Below are 21,881 nucleotides of genomic sequence, written 5' to 3' on the forward strand. Positions count from 1 at the left end.
TGGCTAGTTCATCATCTCAACCAAGTGATCAATCAAATGCTAGCAACCAAGTGCAAGTGCTTCAACCAACCAATGTTGCAAGAGATCATCCATTGGACACCATCATTGGTGATATTTCAAGAGGTGTGCAAACAAGATCAAGATTGGCTTCATTTTGTGAGCATTTCTCATTTGTGTCATCCATTGAACCTAAGAAGATAGATCAAGCTTTGAAGGATGTTGATTGGGTCAATTCTTTGCATGAAGAGTTAAACAACTTCACAAGAAACCAAGTATGGGAGTTAGTTGAGAGGCCTAAGGATCATAATGTGATTGGAACCAAGTGGGTCTTTCGGAACAAGCAAGATCAAGATGGGATAGTAATACGGAACAAAGCAAGATTAGTGGCTCAAGGTTACACTCAAGTTGAAGGTCTTGACTTTGGAGAAACATATGCCCTGGTTGCAAGATTGGAAGCAATTAGGATCTTGTTAGCCTATGCTTGTGCCCACAACATCAAGTTGTACCAAATGGATGTGAAGAGTGCATTCCTAAATGGGTACATCAATGAGCTTGTGTATGTTAGGCAACCTCTCAGTTTTGAAGATGAAAAGAAACCCAACCATGTTTACAAATTGAGAAAGGCTTTGTATGGATTGAAACAAGCACCAAGAGCATGGTATGAGAGATTGAGGGATTTCCTACTCTCTAAGGGATTCAAGATGGGAAAGGTTGACACCACTCTCTTCACCAAGAAGCTTGGAAATGACTTGTTTGTAATGCAAATCTATGTTGATGATATCATTTTTGGGTAACAAATCAAGATTTTTGTGAGGAGTTTGTCAAGATGATGGCAAGTGAGTTTGAGATGTCTATGATTGGAGAGCTTAGTTACTTCCTTGGTCTTCAAATTAAGCAAATGAAGAATGGCACATTTGTGAGTCAAGGCAAGTATATCAAGGACATGCTCAAGAAGTTCAGAATAGATGATAGTAAAGCTATTAGTACACCAATAGGGACAAGTGGAAGCTTGGATAGTGATGCAAGTGGCAACATGGTGGATCAAAAGATGTATCAGTCTATGATTGGAAGCCTACTCTATGTGACCGTATCAAGACCGGATGTGATGTTTAGTGTATGCATGTGTGCTAGATTTTAAGCCTCACCAAGAGAAAGTCATTTGAAGGCAACTAAAAGGATATTGAGTTACTTAAAGCATACACAATATATTGGATTATGGTATCCCAAAGGAGCAAGATTTGAGTTGATTGGATATTCGGACTCCGATTATGCGGGATGCAAAGTTGAGAGAAAGAGCACATCAGACACATGTCAACTATTGGGAAGATCGCTTGTATATTGGTCATCAAAGAAGCAAAATAGTGTAGCACTTTCAACCGCCGAAGCAGAGTACATTTTGGCCGGTTGTTGTTGTGCTCAATTACTTTGGATGAAGGCTACTTTGAGTGATTTTGGAATTAGGATCAAGCAAGTGCCATTGCTATGTGACAATGAAAGTCCATCAAACTCACAAACAACCTAGTTCAACACTCAAGAACAAAGCATATAGATGTCCGTCATCACTTCATAAGAGATCACCAACAAAAAGGGACATTTGCATAGAGAGTGTGGGCACCGATGATTAACTTGCCGACATATTCACCAAGCCACTTGATGAGAAGAGGTTTTGCAAGCTAAGGAATGAATTGAACATACTTGACTTCACCAACATGTGTTGATGCAACCCCATTATATGACATGCCTCTCCTTCGAGCAATACAAGGTATAAATTGATTGGCATGACATTCATCCTTGCTAAGGACATGATTAGTGCATCTAGACATATTTCACATTTGAATAGGCTCATTCATGAAAATCAAATGAATTTGATGCTTGTATGGTACCACTATTGCTTGTATGCTTGAAATGATCTAGTGGTAACATATGACATGTTTGTGGGCTTGTAAACCTAGTGTTTGATCTATAAAATGAGCTAAGTGTTTAACTCAACATGGTACAAGATAACCCTTATTTGGAGGTGTGAAGAAGCTTGTCCTTGGATCAAACCGAGTTAAATATCTTTTGCAAGTAATCTAGATTGAACAAAATTGAAAAATGATCCTCATTTCACATGGTTTCACCCCAACCTATCTATAATTTGAACCTATCTAAACTTTAAGCCTTTGTGGTCATTGATGACAAAGGGGGAGAGAAACAAAGATAAGTGATAGGGGGAGAAATAGTGTAGAGAGATAAATAAGATATGACAAAGGAAGGAGATCAATTAAAATCTTGAGCACACAAGTAGGGGGAGCAAGCTCATGAACTTGTATGGTGCATTTGAATGTGCATTTCATATATTTGCTTGCATGGCATGAGTTTTAAATTTCAACATCCATGCTTGTGTGGTGTATGCTAATTGTAAATTTGCATGATGAAATGAAAATCTAGTTTGCATAGATCATCTAATGATTTCATTCCCATGAATTTACAAGTAGTATCTAGCTATCAAGTGGTATCTAGCTAAAGTAATTAGACTTATGTTCATCATATGGAAACTAGACCCTTACTTGTAATATTGATCTCATGGGGTATTCTAGTTTTTATGTATGTCTAGTTACTAATGGTGCTAAGGATGGTATAATGGTGCACTCCAATTGGTATGACGCTTCAAAGGTCCATCTCTTACACCTTAGCATCATTTGGTAGAAATTGTCTCCTATATTTCCTATCTAAGCATATGTGCAATACTTCAATCCAAACTCTTAGCACATATATAGGTGGAGCAATTGCTACCATATGGAGTTCATGAAACTTATCCATATCCTTTACACATGGTAAATATGCTTGGGCAAGCAACATGAATTCAATTGAATCTTATTTCATATCTTTGTATAAGGGTTGTCATCAATTACCAAAAAGGGGAAGATTGAAAGCTCTAGTTTGGTTTTGGTTAATTGATGAAACCCTAAGTGTTGGCCTAGTTTATCAAAGGGATCATGAGAAAGGTAGCACTATTCCAAGTGATGAAGCAATGTCGAAGATCATGACAATGGTGATGGTTATGATCAAAGGCTTGAACTTGGAAAAGAAGAAAGAGAAAAACAAAAGGCTCAAGGCAAAGGTATAAAATGAAGGAGCCATTTTGTTTAAGTAATCAAGACACTTAGTGAGTGTGATCATATTTAGGATAGATAGCCATACTATTAAGAGGAGTGAAACTCATATTGAAATGCGGTTATCAAAGTGCCACTAGATGCTCTAATTCATTGCATATGCATTTAGGATCTAGTGGAGTACTAATATCCTTGAAAATATTTGTGAAAATATGCTAACACATGTGCACAAGGTGATACACTTGGTGGTTGGCACATTTGAGCAAGGATGAAGGAGATAGAGATGATAGAGGGTCAGTCTCGCTATTTTTCAACTGACCGGACGCTGGTCTCAGGGGGATCGGCACGTCCGGTCAGGCGTGGTAGTGATAACCTGGTATCGGTCATGTGATCGGATGCTAGAAGGGTGCGTCTGGTCAAAGCCGATGTAGCTACACATATGTCAGGGTAACTGACCGGACGCTGGTTGTGTCCGGTCAAGTACCACCGGACGCGTCCGGTCAAGTATTTCCGTCTTTAGGAGCTTACTGAAAATGATCGGACGCTGAGGGTTCAGCGTTCAGTCACTTATGACTGAGCGTTTGGTCATGTCATGACCATTGAGATCAGACGACTCCTATGGAACACAGGATGACACGTGGCCACCATTAGGCGACCGGACACTGAGCCCTACGTCCGGTCAGTAGGACCGGAGCGTCCGATCACCCCGATCAGTGCCTAGTGAAGGGGTACAACGGCTCTATTTCGTGGGGGGCTTCTATTTAAGCCCCATGGCTAGCTCTAGCTCACTTCTCTTGCACATTTTCATTGACATAGCAACCTTGTGAGCTTAGCCAAAGCATTCCCACTCATCTCCATCATTGATCCATCATCTTTGTGAGATTGGGAGAGAATCCAAGTGCATTGCTTGAGTGATTGCATCTAGAGGCACTTGGTATTCGTGTTGCGCTGCGGATTTTGCTTGTTACTCTTGGTGGTTTCCACCACCTAGATGGCTTGGTGCAGCGGTGTAGGATCGGCACGAGTTGGTGATTGTTCGTGGCCGTCTCCGGTGATTGTGAGGGGAGTTGTACCTTCCTCGGTGGAGTGCCGAAAGGTAACTCTAGTAAATTGCTCGTGTCATTGAGTTACCTCACTTGTTGGTAGGTTCTTGTGGTGTCCAATTGTGTGGACGAGGTTTGTGAAACACCTCTTAGCCACCAAACCACCAAGTGTTGGTTGACACAACGGGGACGTAACGTGTTGGCAAGCACGTGAACCTCAGGAGAAAATCGGTTGTCTCTTGTCATTTGCATTCTCCCGGTGATTGGCATAATCTTTATCTAGTGATTGGTTCATTCCTCTACACGGCGGTATAATCACCCTACCCACTCATTTATATTCTTGCAAACTAGTTGTGACAAGCTCTTTAGTGTAATTAGAATTGAGAGCTTGCTTTGTTGTTTTAAGTTCATCTAGTGGAGCTCCTTAGAGTAGCAAGTTTGAGAGCTCTTAGTGAGTAGTAACTTTGCAAGTTATGTGCCTAGTAATCATCACAACTAAAATTGTTGGATAGATGGCTTGCAACCCTTATAGAGCTAGAGCAAGTTTGCATTTTCGCTATTTGTCATATTAATCAAATTGCTCTAGTTGATTTGTAGATTTTTAAATAGGCTATTCACCCTACCCCTCTAGCCATATTAGGACCTTTCAAGCATGCAAGGAGGATGGTGACCTGATGTTGGGTGCGTCTGGTCTGGTGAGACCGGACATGTCTGGTCGGTCCTGAGCAGCTCTGGGAGCTCTATGGACTCGACTTAACACTGCTTGTTCAGTGTCCGTTCATTTCTTTAACTGCGTGTCCGATCATCATGTTAGAATGTGACAGAGGCGACCACTGGGCGCCAACGGCTAACGTGTTTGAATAGGGACACATGGCTCTCGCGGAGCGATCGGACGCATCCGGTCAGTACGCAGACAGCACAATAATAGATGCAGCGGCTCTATTGTTTGGGGATGTCTATAAATATGTGGTAGACAGCTTGGGCTCACTCTCTTGGCCATTTGCATTGACAATACACCCTTGTGAGCCTAGCCAACACTCTCTCACTCACTCTACTTGATTGATTCATTATTTGGTGAGATTGGAGAGCATCCAAGTGTATTGCTTTGAGTGATTGCATCTAGAGGCACCTGGTGATTGTGTTTCGCTGTGGATTTCATTTGTTTCTCTTGGTGGTTGCCGCCACCTAGATGGCTTGGTGCAGTGAGGATCATCGAGAGGAGGAAGGTGATTGTCTCTAGCTCTGATTGCGGTGATTGTGAGGGGTTCTTGACCTTTCCCCGGTGGAGAGCCAAAAGGTACTCTAGTGAATTGCTCATAGCTTGTGGATCCCCATCTTGTGTTGGTTGTGCAGCACCCGATTGTGGGTTAGGCATGTGATTCCTATTAGCGTGTGAACCTCCAAGTGGGTGAATGGCTACAATGAAAACATAGCTTGCCAGCAAGCAAGTGAACCTTGGAGATAAATCATTGTGTCATCATTGTCTCCAGGATTCTCTTGTGATTGATTGTGTATCTCTTGCCACGGCGATATAACATTCACTATCTCTTTTGTATTTACTTTCCTAGTGTAGCTAAGCTCTTTAGTGTAGTTAGTTTTGAGAGCTAGCTTTTGTCTTGTTAGTGGTTAGTGAGGCTCTTTAGTTAGTCTTTGAGAGCTCACTAACTTAGAGAGTAGTGACTTAGCCTCTTGTGTGACATAGAGATCATAGATAACTAGAATTGTGGATAGGAGACTTACATTTTTAGTAGGCTAGTGCAACACTCGCTTCGTCGTTTATTTATCTAACCATTTGGCTTAAGTGTTGTTGTAGAAATTTTCAACAGGCTATTCACCCCCTAGCCATTAGGACCTTTGGCTTAGTATAACTAGCGGATGCCTTAAAATGTACAGCCAGAGTTTCTTCTAAAGATTTATGAAATATTTCCTTAAATTAACTTAAAGCTTCATTCCATGGGGCCTAATTATTGCCTAGTTGTGAAGTATTTGCATATGTAATAGCTTGTTAACTCCTAAAAGTTGTCTTAGGAGGATTTGGCAACACCGTGTCATGAGAAAAAGAAACATGCAGTGCTGCTAAATTGCTATTAGCTCATGTGCTGTTGCTATGCTTGCTGGCTTGTTGTGCCCCGAGCGTGCTGCTGCTATGTCTGCTCGCGTGCATCACACCTCGCGCCTACTACTGTTGCTAGGTTCACGGGTGCTGCTACTATGCCTACACGGGAGAGCGTGTGCATGGGGCCCGCCCAACTACATGTGAGAGAGAGTGGAACATAGCGTGTGTATCCGTGTTAACCCCGGCTGCATGCTCCACTATGGGGGACCAAGCCTGGTGGTGCAGGGTGTCTAGTTCTGCGTCCATTAGATGTTGGGTGGCTCTGGCGCTCTACATGTGCACATGCACTTTGACCAAGGAATGCCTAGCCATTTGGGCACTGACCGCCCGTTGCGTGCACATCTAACTAATGGAGCTGGCCCATGTGAGAGAGATAGAGGCAGACAGCGCTGGATGGGTGCTTGCAGCGCGTGCATGCCCGTGAGTTAGAGCGCATGGGGAGCAGCATCTGCTGCAACATATTGAAACCATTTGAAACAATTGAAACATACATTTGCAACATATGTGTATAACCACTGCAATATATAACAACATCTAGATAAAACACTTGCAACATATGTCTGAAATAGGTAAAACATTTAGAACATACATGTATAGCCACTACAATATATGCAACATCTAGATAAAAACATGCAACGTCTAGATGAAACATCTGAAACATTTAGAAAACACACTTGCAACAATGTGTATAGCCACAACAACATATGCAACATCCAGATGAAACACTTGCAACATACGTTTGAGAACAGCTGAAACATTTGAAACATACACTTGCAACATACATGTATAGTCATTGCAACATATGCAACACCAGATCTACTTTTGCAACATTCAGGTGAAACATATACAACATCATTTGAAACGTATGAAACATACGATTGCAATATGTGCTCATCTACTTACTACTGTCCAATGAAGGCTGACGCGGGCATGAGGGAGCACAGCGTGAGTCATGGACGGTAGAGGCACAGGTGGGTGTGCGTGGCACGAGGCATGAGGCGTGGCATGCATGTGAGGTGCAGGAGCACACGGCGCGAGACAGGTCCGTCCTGTCTAGACGGACGGACGGACGTCCTGATATGAGCATTACCGTAATATAATTTTATGGAAACTTAGTCAAAGTAAGGGAAATTTTGACTTAGGCTAAAATTAAATGAGCCACATTTCGAGGAGACCGTAATACATTAATATATTATTTTTTTGCAAAGCAAACCCAAAAGTCACTTTGCTCTCCTACAACACCTGTAGCAGTAGCACATGGAAAGTTTGTAACGGTCGTTTCAGATGGAGAATTCTGGTGTTCATTCATCATCTAATAGAAGCACAAAAAAACGCTCACATCATCGAACTATATATATCTTGGCACGTTGGGCATGACAAAACAAAACAATGGGCTATTGTTGCCAGACAAATCAAATCATTCTACTGGTGCTCTACGACATGGGTATGGAACTATGGATCAAGACTAACCTATTGGTAGATAATTGCAATTTATAATCCACGGATAATGATGAGGAGATCAAGCCTGTAAGCAAAGCATGTGGAGAATTAGTGCTATGTTACTCTTAGACCATTATTCATAGAGTAGCAGCAGGGGCTATTGCTATCAGCGTCAAGGAATGCAGCAGCCCAAGCCTCTATGGCTCTATGGCTGCTGCTGCCCCAGTCGAGCCTCGAGAGGGCGCTCGAACTCCAAATGGTGTCGTCCCAACTCCCAACCCATGAAATCTAACCGCCGCACTCCATGCAATGCTGCACGCTGTAGACTATGCTGCACTAGATGCCATGGCACTGAGTAGGCTGGCCGCCGCTTGTCTGCAGAACACGCAAGCCCTGCTGCTGCCGCCTCTCGTTGTGCCGTGCCCTGCTACCGATTGGACGAAAGAACGAACAACCGACATGGGCTAATTAACTAAGAATGTTTTAACGACAGCGTCCGGATGTCCGGGCGGACGCGCCCACATCCGGATGCCCGCGCTGTACTCCATTTAGTTTCCCATGCTCGGGCCAACATGTTCCCATCCGAGCCGGTATTTCGCATGTTCACACGGGGCCCACGCCACAAGACCGTGTGTAGGGACCGATCGTGCCCTCTTCTCTTCCCATGCGCATTGCAACATGTGCAATATTCGATCTACTTTTGCAACACTAGATAAAACACTTGCAACATACGTTCAAAATAGCTTAAACATTTGCAACATACGTTCGAAACAGCTGAAACACTTGCAACATACATCTAAAACACTTGCAAAACACAAAAAAAAACTTGAAACATGTGTGTAGCCATTGCAAACGTATGTAAACATCAAGAAGAAACACTTGTAACATACATATAGAAACACCTGAAATATTTGCATATATATGCAATATCTCGATCTAATTTAGCAACATCCAAATAAAACACTTGCAACATATGTCTAAAATGGATGAAACATTTGGAGCATACACTTAAAACATACATGTATAGCCCATTGCAATATATGCAATATCTCGATCTACTTTAGCAACATCCTTATGAAACACTTGCAACATACCTCTAAAACATCTAAAATATTTTAAATATACGATTGCAACATGCATCGTATCGTAGTGCGGTCTCCTCTGTCGTCTACATTGAGGCGTCGTAGCCGTAGCAAGAGGCGAGGCCGGAGGGCTTCCGCATTAGGGCCCGACGCTGCTCCTTGCGTGGCGTCCTCAGTGGTTACCTGGCGGCCGAGAGAGCGGTCACCATGCATGGGCGCGGTGGTGCCCGCGTCGTCAGGCGAAGCAGGCGGCAGAGCAGAAGCGAAGCAGTGGGGTGGCGCGGTGGAGCAGCGCGGGGTGACCATCGGCGGCAGAGCGGGCCACAGAGCAGGAGCAGCGGGCGTAATCAATAGAGTAGGAGCAGGAGTAGGAGGGGTGACTATCGACGTGTGGAGCAGAGTGGAGCAGGTCTCTCGTCTCCTTCTCATTTCCTTATCCAATCGGCGCAACGGAAGAGACGGATGTCGCACATACCGCAATAAAAAATGAGCAGTCACAGAGCATAAATCTATTGGGCTGATATGCAGTGCCATGAAGGATGTCTGGACGGACGGACATCCTGCATCATGTACCATTTCCGATGTTTTAATTAATATTAGGTTACTTTAAGATGCGTGTAAACTTTTTTTTAGATCAAAGACATTCTACCCGGCTTTATTTAAAGCTTATCGAAAGCCCAAGATCCTGCTAGGACTCCAGCTTACAATAAAAGAGCCAAACTTGTTCATGACTTCTAACAACTCTAAACATAAGGTTTCAAAGGCGAACACGCACAAAATAGAACGTTTACAGCCAGGTTTTGGGGCATGGACCAACTGAATTACATTGCAACATACGCATTTGAAGCAATAAGATTGAGCATTTCCTCTGCCGCCGGTTTTAGCTTGGGCTTCAATAGTGGGCGCCAGGACTTCACCAACATCAGCGTCTTGTAGACGATCGCCACCATAGATGTCACCATCTTCTTGTTAAACACCACATCGTTACGCGCCTTAGGTAACAAAATGATAACCCCATAGTTTAACCTTCATAACTCTAACTGACCATTATGTAGATTATCCAGCATTTCCTTCACATCTTCTCTAATTAATGGCCAGAAAGATTTAAAGAACTCCATAGAGTACCCATCAGGCCTAGGAGCTCTATTGCTCTTCATCTCCTTAATCACCAGGTCCAATTCATCTAAGGAGAATGGTCTGGTCAAAAAATCATTTTCATCCTGCTAAATTTGTTGATTACTAGACCACAGATCCATCTCTTAATGCATGTCTACGACATCTTCACTTCCAAATAGCTTCTTGTAGTACTCTGTAATATGCAATCTCAAACTTTGTGGCTCTACAACCTCTTGCCCTTCCACTTCAAGCATGGAGATGTGCATTTTCCTCCTTCTCCCGTTAGCACATTTATGAAAATAACTAGAGTTTGAATCCCCAGCTAGAAGCCATTTCTCACCCCCTCATCTTTGCCATTGTATCTCCTCATCATGTAATAATTGATTCAAGGTATTTTCTAGGTCATACCTCTCTTCCCGTTCCGCTTGGGATAAATCTCTATTATCGCTCCATTCATCTAGGATTGCTATTTTCCTCATGACCTCCTGCTTAAACTATTTCTAATAACTATCCAAATTCTGCCCCCACCCCTTTATAGCTCTTCTAAGCTTACTTGACACCACATGCCAGTGATCCAAGGGATTGTGTTTAAATCTGAGTGGCTACTTATCTCTCACCCATTCCTTGAAACCATCTTGTTGGAGCCAGTGAGCACTGAATTTAAAATAGTGTTGATGCTCTGACAATTTACTCACCGTGTCTACTAACAAAGGATTGTGATCAGAACCGAGCCTCGAAGCAGACACAACAGAGGTCAAATGAATTTGTCTTCCTATGAATTTGACACCAAAACTCTATCGAGGACACACATAATGGGAGGATTCTGTTTATTTGTCCAAGTGAACCTACTACCCAACCTGTGAAGCTCTCTCAAAGTTGTGGAATTGATCATCTCATTAAATGCTTCCATCATTGGAACACTAATATTTCCATTAGATTTCTCCTCCACCTTCCTAATCATGTTAAAATCTCCACTTAACAGAATGGGACAATCAACACTCTAAATTTTTGCTTGAATTTCCTCTAAGAACTCTAGTTTTCTATCATCGTGAGTAGGACCATAAATATTAAACAACATCCATTGAAACCCATCTAAATTCATAGTGAGATTAAAGCTCTGGTAAAAATTGCCCATGTCTTCCCCAGTAACTGTAGCTAAGTCTTTGTCTACCCCCATCAATAACCCACCTGAGTGACCAGAGCAAGGTAACCATGACCAATACATGTCTTTTTGCTCAGCAAATGTCTCTAATTCTCTTTGCTTGAAGGACGACTTGATAGTTTCATGTAAGCATATACAATCAAAATAATGTTTGTTGACTAACTCTAACAGCAATTTCCTTCTACCTGCATTTTCCAGGCCTCTAACATTCTAGAAGAGAATCTTCATCCTTGATCAATATGAGATAAATTATCCTCAACATTTGCACTGGTCCCCTCCAACTCTAAAGCAAGGGACATCTTCATCACAGAACTCTCATTCTCTGAAAGAACTCTATTTTCACATAACTCAAGTGAAGTCACAGAACTTGAATCAATTTTTTGCTTTGCTTTTTGCAAAGCAAGAAGGGCTTCTTCTTTAGCTTGAATCAAGGAAATATTAGCTAATCTAGTGGTTTCTTCCTGACCCAGAGAAAAACCACAAATTCTAGCCATTGACTCTAAAGAACAATCTTCTACAAAGATAGAGGAAGATGAAATAATACCTTTGGAATTAGTTTTTTTAGCCATAACTTTGTCGAGCATGAACTCCCCCTGCTCCTAGATTCTCAAGCTATGTCTGGTGCTGCCAATAGTTAAGCTCTTGTCCTTTGATAACCCAGTGTCTAGCATCACAGAAGTATTCTTGAGGCCCTCCACCAATTCCTGCATCCCGACCTCTAACACCTCCTTCTCATCCATTGGTCTGGTTACTGACTTGTTCTATATCCTTGCAACGTTCACATCAAACACCAGCCCATCAACAGATGTTTCCTTCTCTGGCTGAGACCCCAACTCTTTTGTTGACTTTTGCAATTCATCCTAATTCACTTTTCCTATTTCACCGATAGTTGACATTACAGAACCGCCACCCCTTCAAATTTAGGAAACAGCCCTCTCTCCTTTCTTATGTTCTTTCTCATTGATGCCTTCTTTCACCAAGACTTTTTGTTTACTCTGAGGATTCAAGCTAACAGCCTTTGACAGTCATGTGTATTAACCTGATCAAGCACCTCTAACTTGTCTGTTACAGCAGCATCTTGATCTACATTCCCGATAGCAGTTTGCTTTCCTTGATAATTAGATGGACCAGACCCATCATTCTGATTGGAAGCACCTGGTGGTGCCTTTCCAGACTCTAGCCAACCTTGACTTTCTTGAGATTTAGGGTCTTCTTCATCTGTAATGTCATCCTCAACATCATCTAAATCATCATCAGGTTTAGTTGGTGGGTGTTTCTGGAGCTTGTCTGAAAAGTGCCAGGTTATCTTCCTGCCCTGCTTATTGATAAAGACTTCAGATGTCCCACCTATTTGGTTAGGATTACGGCAAGACACCTTGACCCACACTGATTTCCATAGTAAAAGAAGGTAGATGCTCCTCCTCCAGATCTCCAACCAATCTAGCAAGCTCCATAACAACAAACTCAGTTCTGGCAATTTTAGGAATGCCAATAGCTCTGACCCAAACTGTTTGTAGTACTTGAAAAACATCAGGGTCCATATCTGACTCATCAACCACCGCTACAATATCTGACGTGATGAACTTGATTTTCTTCATCTTGACTAGCAAATTCAGAGCAACTTTGGAAGGGAGGTTGACCAAAGACTCACTACCAGAGATACGCTTGACATGCCAGTCCTACTTGGAATCCATCAGATATTGTAGTTTAGTCTTAACTCTAAGTTTAGTACCTCTTCCTTCTAGGATAGACACAATAGCTCTAATTGGTCCCTCAGACTCAGGTTTGATCTCTGCCTTGGGCTCAGGAAGATCTAAAGCATAAAAAATCTAGCCAGGCATGCCATAAGCATAGAGGCGCAAACCTTTGTTAGATCTCATCAATGGGCATTGGTTTGATTTGTGACCTGTGTCTCGACAGCTATAGCAAAACGGGGGTTTCTTGCAGGTAGATTGGTGATGACCATAATTGTTGCAATTGAAGCACTTCATAGCAAGACCTGAGGACTGAATTGCACCTGAATCCTAGTTCTGTTGAGCATTGTATCCCCTTCTGTGATCTTCAATCTTGTGGCAGAGATCTTCCTCCATCATCTATCGTACATCCCGCTCCTCAGGATGGTCCCCAACCCTCTTGCGATTCTAAAACTCCCATTGCTCCTGACCTCTGTATGGCTGACGGCCCTGCCTTGGATCACTGTTTCCCTGATCTAGAGGAGCTCGCGGACCGCACCCATCACTAGATTGGTAATCCTAGCCATCCTGCCTTGGGCCCTGGTACCCATCCTAGCCATCATGGCCATCTCTGAATCTCTCATTGAATCGCTCTCCATCTCTAAGATCTCTGGATTAGTCTCCATCTCTAGCCTCTCGGCCTTGGAACTGTCGCTTGTCCATGGCTACTTCAATGAAAGGTCTCTCATCCATCATGCTTGGGCACACACGACGGAGGTGCTTCGCCTGAGCCCCAAACTTACGGATGTCACTCACGCTCGCAGGGAACCTCTCGGCGTCCAGATCCCAAGCCCTAGTGGCAGCTACCCATTCCCAGTGAGAGGAGCGTGGCTTTGGTGCCCTACTGGATGAGGGAGAATAGGAGTGGGAGAAGAGGTCCGCAATAGACAGGCCTGGCTAGGCCGGCCCATTAACACTTTTAGGCACAGACGACTTCGTCTTCTTCCCCAACTCTCGTGTCTTGTCTGAACTCTTCCTCGATGACTGAGCTCCGGAGCTGGTCTCCTTGTGCACCAACGGTGGTGACTGCAAATCTTTTTTCGACAACGACGACTGTGAATCGTGAACAATTTGTTCGGTTGACTTTATCATATCATCACCTCTCAAAACATCCCCCAATTTGCTATCCCAAGAGAAATGGATTGGCAAATTACCAATTGCAACCGAATTGGAATCAACCGCAGCAACCAGAGGAAGTTTGCAATGACGAAGGCGCTCAACTCTATCATAATCTTTCAACTGAGAATGTTTAGGGAGCTTGAACGCCACTGCGGGGGATTTCTATTTCGAACTCAAAGGAGGAAATCGATCAGAACTCAACCAATCATCCATGTCAGCCTTTAACCATTCTGAATGATCATGAATTGAAATCGCAGCAGGAATCTTTGATTGGAACTCTAATTCCCTCTTACTGATGGAACGAGCCTCAGCTCGCATCGAACCCGGGTACCTGGACGACGACCTCTGAGAACTCATGGGCGAAATCGTGTATGGCGGGAATGCCAGAGTAAGCCTTCAATTCCCCATAAACAACAAATCCAACCCAACAAGCGGAACTCTCAGAAGGATCGTCGAAAGCGCTAGAGCGAGCTCTGCAGAAGGAACCCGCATGGGCACCACCAATCTCCCCGAACTTCCAGAACCTTCTCACTCCGTAACCATGGGAACTCGAAACGAAGGAACGGGGATGAGGAAATACCACGGTCAATCGACCCAGCATCGAGCCCCGAGTCGATCCACCCGCTAAGCCACGAAGGAAACCGGCTGGTTCATTGCCGACAATTGCCGGAGTGAACGCGTCCGTTCCGCCCCCTCCACAGTATGTGAATGTGTCATCACTATCGCGTGTAAACTTTTTTAGGTGGTCTACCACTATCGCGTGTAAACTTTTTTAGGTGGTCTACCAGAGCAAAACTCTTTTATAAAAACTTAGTCAAAGCAAGGGAAATTTTGACTTGCCGTGAAACAATAATGAGTCATATTTTGAGGAGACAGTAGTAATAAATTAACACATTATTTTTTTGCAAAGCAAACCCAAAAGTCACTTTGCTCTCCTACAACACCTGTGCAGTAGCACATGGAAAGTTTGTAACCGTCGTTTCAGATGGAGAATTCTGGTGTTCATTCATCATCTAATAGAAGCACAAAAAAAACGTTCACATCATCTAACTATGGTCCTGTTCGTTTGGCTGATAAGCCACGACTAAAAATATTGTTGGTTGATTTATTATGAGATAAAAAATATTATTTGTTGACTAAAAAAAGTATGGCTTAAACAAGCAGGACGTGTATATATATATTGGCACGCTGGGCATGACAAAACAAAACAATGGGCTATTGTCGCCAGCCAAATCAAATCATTCTACTGGTGCTCTAGCAGCGACGCTTTTCCCCGCCCGGCGGCGAAACGGCACCGCCGTCCACCAGCCAAAAGACGTGACTGAAATGGAAGCAGCACCGTACGCCACGCTCAGCGGCAATGGCCCCCAGAAAAATTCCTGTACGCCACGCCACGCCACGCCCGGCTCACGATTTGACCGGAAGACACGGGAGCACCTCAAGGTTGCGCCAGGGTGCCGCCCCAAGAGCACAAGGCTCGCGCAGGCGGCAACCACCAGCCATTCGCTGTCCTCCGGCGCGTCGTCTTGCGCACGATGGCAGTTCCGCAGCCCCACGCTTCCGCTTTCTCTCCAGAAAATTACCATTTTTATATGACACTGAAAGTTGATATACGGAGTACTTCCGTATATGATCCTGTAATTTTTTTCTTCACTTTAAATGACAATGACTTCATCTTTTATGCCACATTTAACACTGCCGTGCGTTCTGTCCATGAATTCTGTTTTTTTTATGTGTTCGATACCCGATGATACAAGTTCCAGCTTAGGGCACCCGGAATGGCTACTACCTCCATCCTGGAATGCAACTATATGTTACGTGCCACCTAGTGGTTCACGTTTGACTAATTTTTTAATAAATATTATTCACATTTATAACTTTAAATTAATTTATTATAAAAATATATTTCGTAATTAATCTAATGATATTTATTTGATATTATAAATATCTATAATTTTTTATCTATAATTAATAAAGTTGATATACTAACATGTGATACTATTCTAAAATTGCATTTTTTTAGGGACGGAGAGAGTAGCTCATAAGTTAGCTCTAAGTATTTTTTTTAATATTTTAATATTAGAGATAGAAAAGCTAACTCTTAATCAAGAGATAGGCTCATACACACATTCCAATATCACGTGAGAGTGATAGGATTCCTGATCCTACCGGCAACGTTGCGTAGCTTGTACGGGTGTGAGGGAGGAGGAGCAGGCCTGGAGCCTCGCTGCCGGCGGCTGGGCGCCGTCGCGAGGTAGCTGGCGTGGGAGATGACAGGGAGGGCGGCTAGGGCAAATCCCGGCTCCCTGGGGGAAGCCGGAAACAATTAAGATTGTTTCTGCTTAATTCTCAATAATCCCAATTACAATAATTTATACTCTAAAATATCCTTTTACGGAATAACCCTCAAGCTAATAGATAAATATTTATTCCCTGTAAACAATAACTAAACGGGCCTATTCAGCCACTATTGGCCCGGTTACGCCTCTTATACTGTATACCGGTCATAACATCTCTTCCCTCCTCGGCAAACAGCTCGTCCTCGAGCTGGACGTCAGGATATTGCTCCTTGAATTCTTCCAGCGGCTCCCATGTCGCATCATCCACTGGAAGCCCCTGCCACTGGACAAGAACGCTCCATGCGCCGCGACTGAGTTGAGCGCGCAGCACGCGCTCAGGCGCCTGAAGAAGGCGGCCATCCTGCACCGGCGGAAGATGAACTGGAGCAGCCGGGGGAGCTCCTGTGTAGGCCTTGAGCTGACTGACATGGAAGACGTCATGAAGGCGAGCGCCGGCAGGAAGTTGTAGACGGTATGCCACCGGCCCGACGCGCTCGAGCACCATGAACGGCCCAGCGTAGCGTGGGCGGAGCTTGCCCTTGGAGTGCGCGACGAGGACCTGCATAGGACGGTGGAGGAGACGCAGCAGCACCCAGGCGCCCACCGCGAAGGACACGTCGCGGTGATGCTCGTCATAGTACCGCTTGGCGTACTGCTGTGCCTGAAGGAGACGCTCCCGGACCTCCTCCAGGAACGCGTCGCGATCGCGAAGCATCATCTCAGCCGCCTGAGTCTGAGCCGCCCCATGCTGGAGCGGAAGGAGGGGCGGTGGGGGGCGGCCGTAGACCACTTCGAACGGCGTTGCCCGGAGCGCCGTCTGGAAGGACGTGTTGTAGCAGTACTCCGCCCAAGAAAGCCAGTCGACCCAGGAGCGAGGACGATCCCCGGTGACACAGCGTAGGTACATCACGATGATCCGGTTGACCACCTCGGACTGCCCATCCGTCTGTGGATGGAAAGCCGTACTCAAACGCTGCTTCACGCCTGAAAGCTTGAAGAGATCACGCCACAAATTGCTGGTGAAGACGAGGTCGCGGTCGCTGACGATGGAGGTGGGGAAGCCGTGGAGGCGCACGATGCCATCGAAGAAGGCACGCGCCACCGACGCAGCCGTGTAGGGGTGGCTGAGGGCGATGAAGTGCGCGTACTTGGAGAACCGATCAACCACCGTTAGGATGACCGATTTGCCATGCACCTTGGGAAGGCCATCGACGAAGTCCATAGAGATGTCCGCCCACACCTGCGATGGAACAGCCAAGGGCTGGAGCAACCCCGCTGGGTGCGTTGTCGGTGTCTTGTTCCGCTGGCACGTGTCGCAAGAGCGGACGTAGTCCTGCACCAGAACGCGGTCACCTGGGAAGTAGAAGTCTTGGCGGAGGCGAACGAGGGTCTTCTGTATGCCCTCATGGCCGGCCTGATGTGCCAGCGCAACCACCTGGGGACGGAGGTCGCCATGTGCCGGGATGAAGACACGCTTGCCGTGGAGCAGCAGCCCGTCCTCGGCGCGCCACGGAGCATCCAGCGCCCCGCTGGACAGCTGCTGGAGGAGTTCACCGGCCTCCTGGTCCAGCGCCAATGCCGCCCTGATGTCGTCGTAGAGGCGGAAGGATGGCCCGGACACAGCCAGCGCCGTGGGGCCGTCCTCGTCACGGCGGGAGAGCGCGTCGGCGGCGGTGTTGAGGCGCCCCGGCCGGTACTCGACGGTGAAGTCGAACCCGAACAACTTGCTGAGCCACTGATGTTGAGGAACCGTGGACAGCCGTTGATCGAGGAGAAACTTCAAGCTGTAGTGGTCGGTGCGGACGAGGAAGCGGCGGCCCCAGAGGTACGGCCGCCAATGGCGCACAGCCTGGACCAAGCCGATGAGCTCGCGCTCATAAGCCGCCAGCTTGATGTGACGGGCAGCGAACGGCCGACTGAAGAAGGCCAGGGGACCCGCCCCCTGGTGCAGCACTGCGCCGAAGCCGGTGCCGGAGGCGTCGCAGTCGACCACGAACTGGCAATCAAAGTCCGGCATCTGCAACACAGGAGCCGATGATAAAGCGCGCTTGAGGCTGGAGAACGCCTCGTCAGCCGCCTCATCCCAGGCGAACGCCTCCTTGCGCAGGAGACGTGTGAGGGGCGCAGCGATGGACCCGAAGTCCTTAATGAACTTTCTGTAGTAGCCGGCCAGCCCCAAGAAGCCCCGTACGCCGCGGGGTGAGCGGGGGGCCGGCCAAGCTGCGACCGCCTCCACCTTGTCGCTGTCCATGGCGACGCCGTCTTTAGAGATGATGTGGCCCAAGTAGGCCACGGAGGAGGCGCCGAAGGAACACTTGGACCGCTTGAGAAACAAACCATGCGCGCGAAGGGCGCTGAGGACGAGGCCGACGTGCTGGAGGTGTGCTGCCCATGATGCGCTGTAGATGAGGATGTCATCAAAGAAAACCAGCACAAACCTGCGGAGGAATGGCTGAAGAACGTCGTTCATCAGCGCCTGGAAGGTTGCCGGCGCATTACAGAGGCCAAACGGCATGACCAGGAACTCGAAGTGCCCCTGGTGAGTGCGGAACGCTGTCTTGGCGATGTCCTCATGGTGCATGCGCACCTGATGATAGCCCGAACGGAGGTCAAGCTTGGTGAAGTACTTGGCGCCGTGTAGTTCATCGAGGAGCTCGTCGACCACCGGAATCGGGAACTTATCCTTTGATGTTTTATCGTTGAGAGCCCTGTAGTCGATGCAGAAGCGCCAGGAGCCATCCGCCTTCCTGACCAGAAGGACAGGGGCCGAGAATGGGGACGTAGAGGGCCGGATGATGCCCTGTTCCAGCATGATGGCGCATTGACGCTCGAGCTCATCCTTCTGCAGCTGTGGATATCTGTATGGCCTGACCGCCACCGGTGCCGTGCCAGGAAGGAGATGGATCCGATGGTCGTATGGCCGCACGGGCAGCAAGCCGCGCGGCTCCTCAAAGATGGCGCCGTGCTGCTGTAGTAATCTGTCCAGCAAGGGCCGGGGCTGGTCGGCTACGTCCGCGGCCAGCAGGTGTTGAGGCGCCGTTGGGGAGCCTTCGCACTGCCATGTAATGCGTTGGTTGTCCCGCTGGAAGGACACCGTGTGGGCGTCGAAGTCCCAGGTGAGCGGCCCCAGGGTGCGCAAGAAGTCGACGCCGAGGATGAAGTCGAAGCAGCCCAACGCGAGGCCGACGCAGGTGACCGGGTACGACGCGCCACCGATGGAGAGGGGCATGTCGCGGCCGATCCCCTCGCACGGCAGGCGCTCCCCGCTGGCGACAGTGACATGGAGGTGCGCGGCGGCCGAGGAAGAGAGCCCCAAACGGCGCATCACGTGGCCCTGGAGGAATGTATGCGTGGACCCGGTGTCTAGCAAGGCGAGGAGTCGTTCGCCCTTCAGCGACACAGGCAGGAGCATTGTGTTTTCCGTTCGAATGCCTGCGAGAGCATACATCGAGACAACAAGGGCATTAGCTGTAGGCTCCTCTGCCGGCGTAGCCGAATCTTCTGGTGGCACAACCCCTTCATCTTCGGCGGTCGCAGATTCGTCGACGGTCTCGAGGTAGAAAAGGCGCTTGCACACGTGTCCCCGCGCATACTGCTCATCACAATTGAAGCAGAGGCCCTGGCGTCGCCGCTCCAATTGTTCCGCCGGAGTCAGACGTCGAAATCGCGGCTGACCGGTGGCCGCAGGGGACAGGGCCGGCGACTGGTTGGCAGGAGCCCCTCCCGTCGCTGGGGCAGCAATGGACGGCCGTGGAGGTGGTCGCCCACCCCGCTGCTGTGGCGGCTGCGCCGGCATGAAGGCCGCCGCGCGGCGTTCAAAGGCCCGCGCGAGGTACATCGCGGTCTGCAGGTCAGGCGGGTGCTGCAGCTCGACGTCCACCTGGATGTGCTCCGGAAGACCGCCGACGTAGAGCTCGGCCTTCTGCCGTGGGTTCAGATCACGCGCATGGCAGAGAACCGCATTGTAGCGGTTGGAGTACTCCTGTACCGAGGAAGTGAAGGGCAGCCGCGCGAGTTGAGCGAGTCGTGTGCCCTGCGTTGGGGGCCCGAAGCGGAGTTGGCACAAGGCGCGAAAACGATCCCAAGCTGGCATGCCTTCATCCTGCTCCAACGCGTAGTACCACGTCTGGGCGTCTCCGCGGAGGTGGTACGAGGCGAGCCAGGTCCGGTCCGAGTCGAGGGTTCGCTGTCCGCGGAAGAATTGATCACAGTGGTTCAACCAATTGAGTGGGTCGACGCTGCCATCAAACGTCGGAAACTCCAGCTTGTAGAAACGCGGTGGCGCGTGAGTTCCGTGGACAGCTGTGGCGGCGGGAGCGCCACCCTCCATGGCGATAGCCATCGCTGCCTCGTTCCCAGAGGTCAGCGCAGCCGAGGATGGGGCGCCTCTGTAGAAGAGGTTGCCCGCAGCGTCACCGTAGAAGACGCCGGGGGCGAGAGGCAGGGACACATCCCCACCCGCAAGGGCATGCGGTGGTGGCGCCGTTGACGTGGAAGTAGCCATGGTGTAGATCGGAGCGGCTGCGGAGCCCGCCATCGCCCATGACGGGATTGGTGACGGCGAAGGCGGCCACGGGAGCATGTGGAGGGGGAGTCCAGTGCTCGGAAGCCCCGGCAGACTCACGGGCGGCACCGCCGCGGAGTGATCTGCGGGCGCGGCAGCCGGCGCGGGGAGGGTGGGTTGCGGCGGGGGCGGTGGAGGCAATGACGCGGGCGGAGGGTGTTGCTGCGTGAGCCCCGTCCAGGCGGCTTGCATCGCCGCGATACTCCGGTTCATCACGGCCATATTCGCCGACATCTCGGCGACGACCTCGGCGAGGGAGTCCAGCGTAAGGGGCCGGGCACCCGAGGACGCAGGGGAGGCGGCCGCAGAGGATACCGCCGACAAGGCGGGGGCAGAGGATTGCGGCAGCGGAGGGGTGGGGGGAAAACCGGACTGCGGCAGCGGAGGGAGTGGAGGAGAACCTGACATAGCTGATACCAGGTTGATAGGATTCCTGATCCTACCGGCAACGTTGCGTAGCTTGTACGGGTGTGAGGGAGGAGGAGCAGGCCTGGAGCCTCGCTGCCGGCGGCTGGGCGCCGTCGCGAGGTAGCTGGCGTGGGAGATGACAGGGAGGGCGGCTAGGGCAAATCCCGGCTCCCTGGGGGAAGCCGGAAACAATTAAGATTGTTTCTGCTTAATTCTCAATAATCCCAATTACAATAATTTATACTCTAAAATATCCTTTTACGGAATAACCCTCAAGCTAATAGATAAATATTTATTCCCTGTAAACAATAACTAAATGGGCCTATTCAGCCACTATTGGCCCGGTTACGCCTCTTATACTGTATACCGGTCATAACAGAGAGTGTCATATGTGATTAATCATATCATGAGCTATTGCTAAAAGCTAGCACGGTTGAAAATATTAACTTAGAACGGGTAACTGAATTATACCATTCCTGGTGCCCTTAGCGACGTTGCCTCAAGGGGCTAGATGTCAGCAAACGGCTTAAACTGCTTACTACAATCGGTTCATACACAACGATGGCGCTAAATTGCACTGAAAGTATCGTGGACTGATTTATTGTGTGTTACTTGATGAAAAGTACGACAATGGAAGCCTCAAGGACATTTTCGTCCATCCAGG

The 21,881-nt window shown here is 47.9% G+C and overlaps 1 pseudogene; it reads right to left on the minus strand.

Moving 5' to 3' along the window:
- Positions 1 to 12,057: 12,057 nt before the first annotated feature.
- LOC136536820 (uncharacterized) lies at positions 12,058 to 13,413 on the minus strand (annotated as a pseudogene).
- Between the last annotated feature and the right edge of the window lie 8,468 nt (positions 13,414 to 21,881).

This window comes from Miscanthus floridulus, chromosome 2 (genome assembly GCF_019320115.1).
Source record: "Miscanthus floridulus cultivar M001 chromosome 2, ASM1932011v1, whole genome shotgun sequence".
Taxonomy (NCBI): domain Eukaryota; kingdom Viridiplantae; phylum Streptophyta; class Magnoliopsida; order Poales; family Poaceae; genus Miscanthus; species Miscanthus floridulus.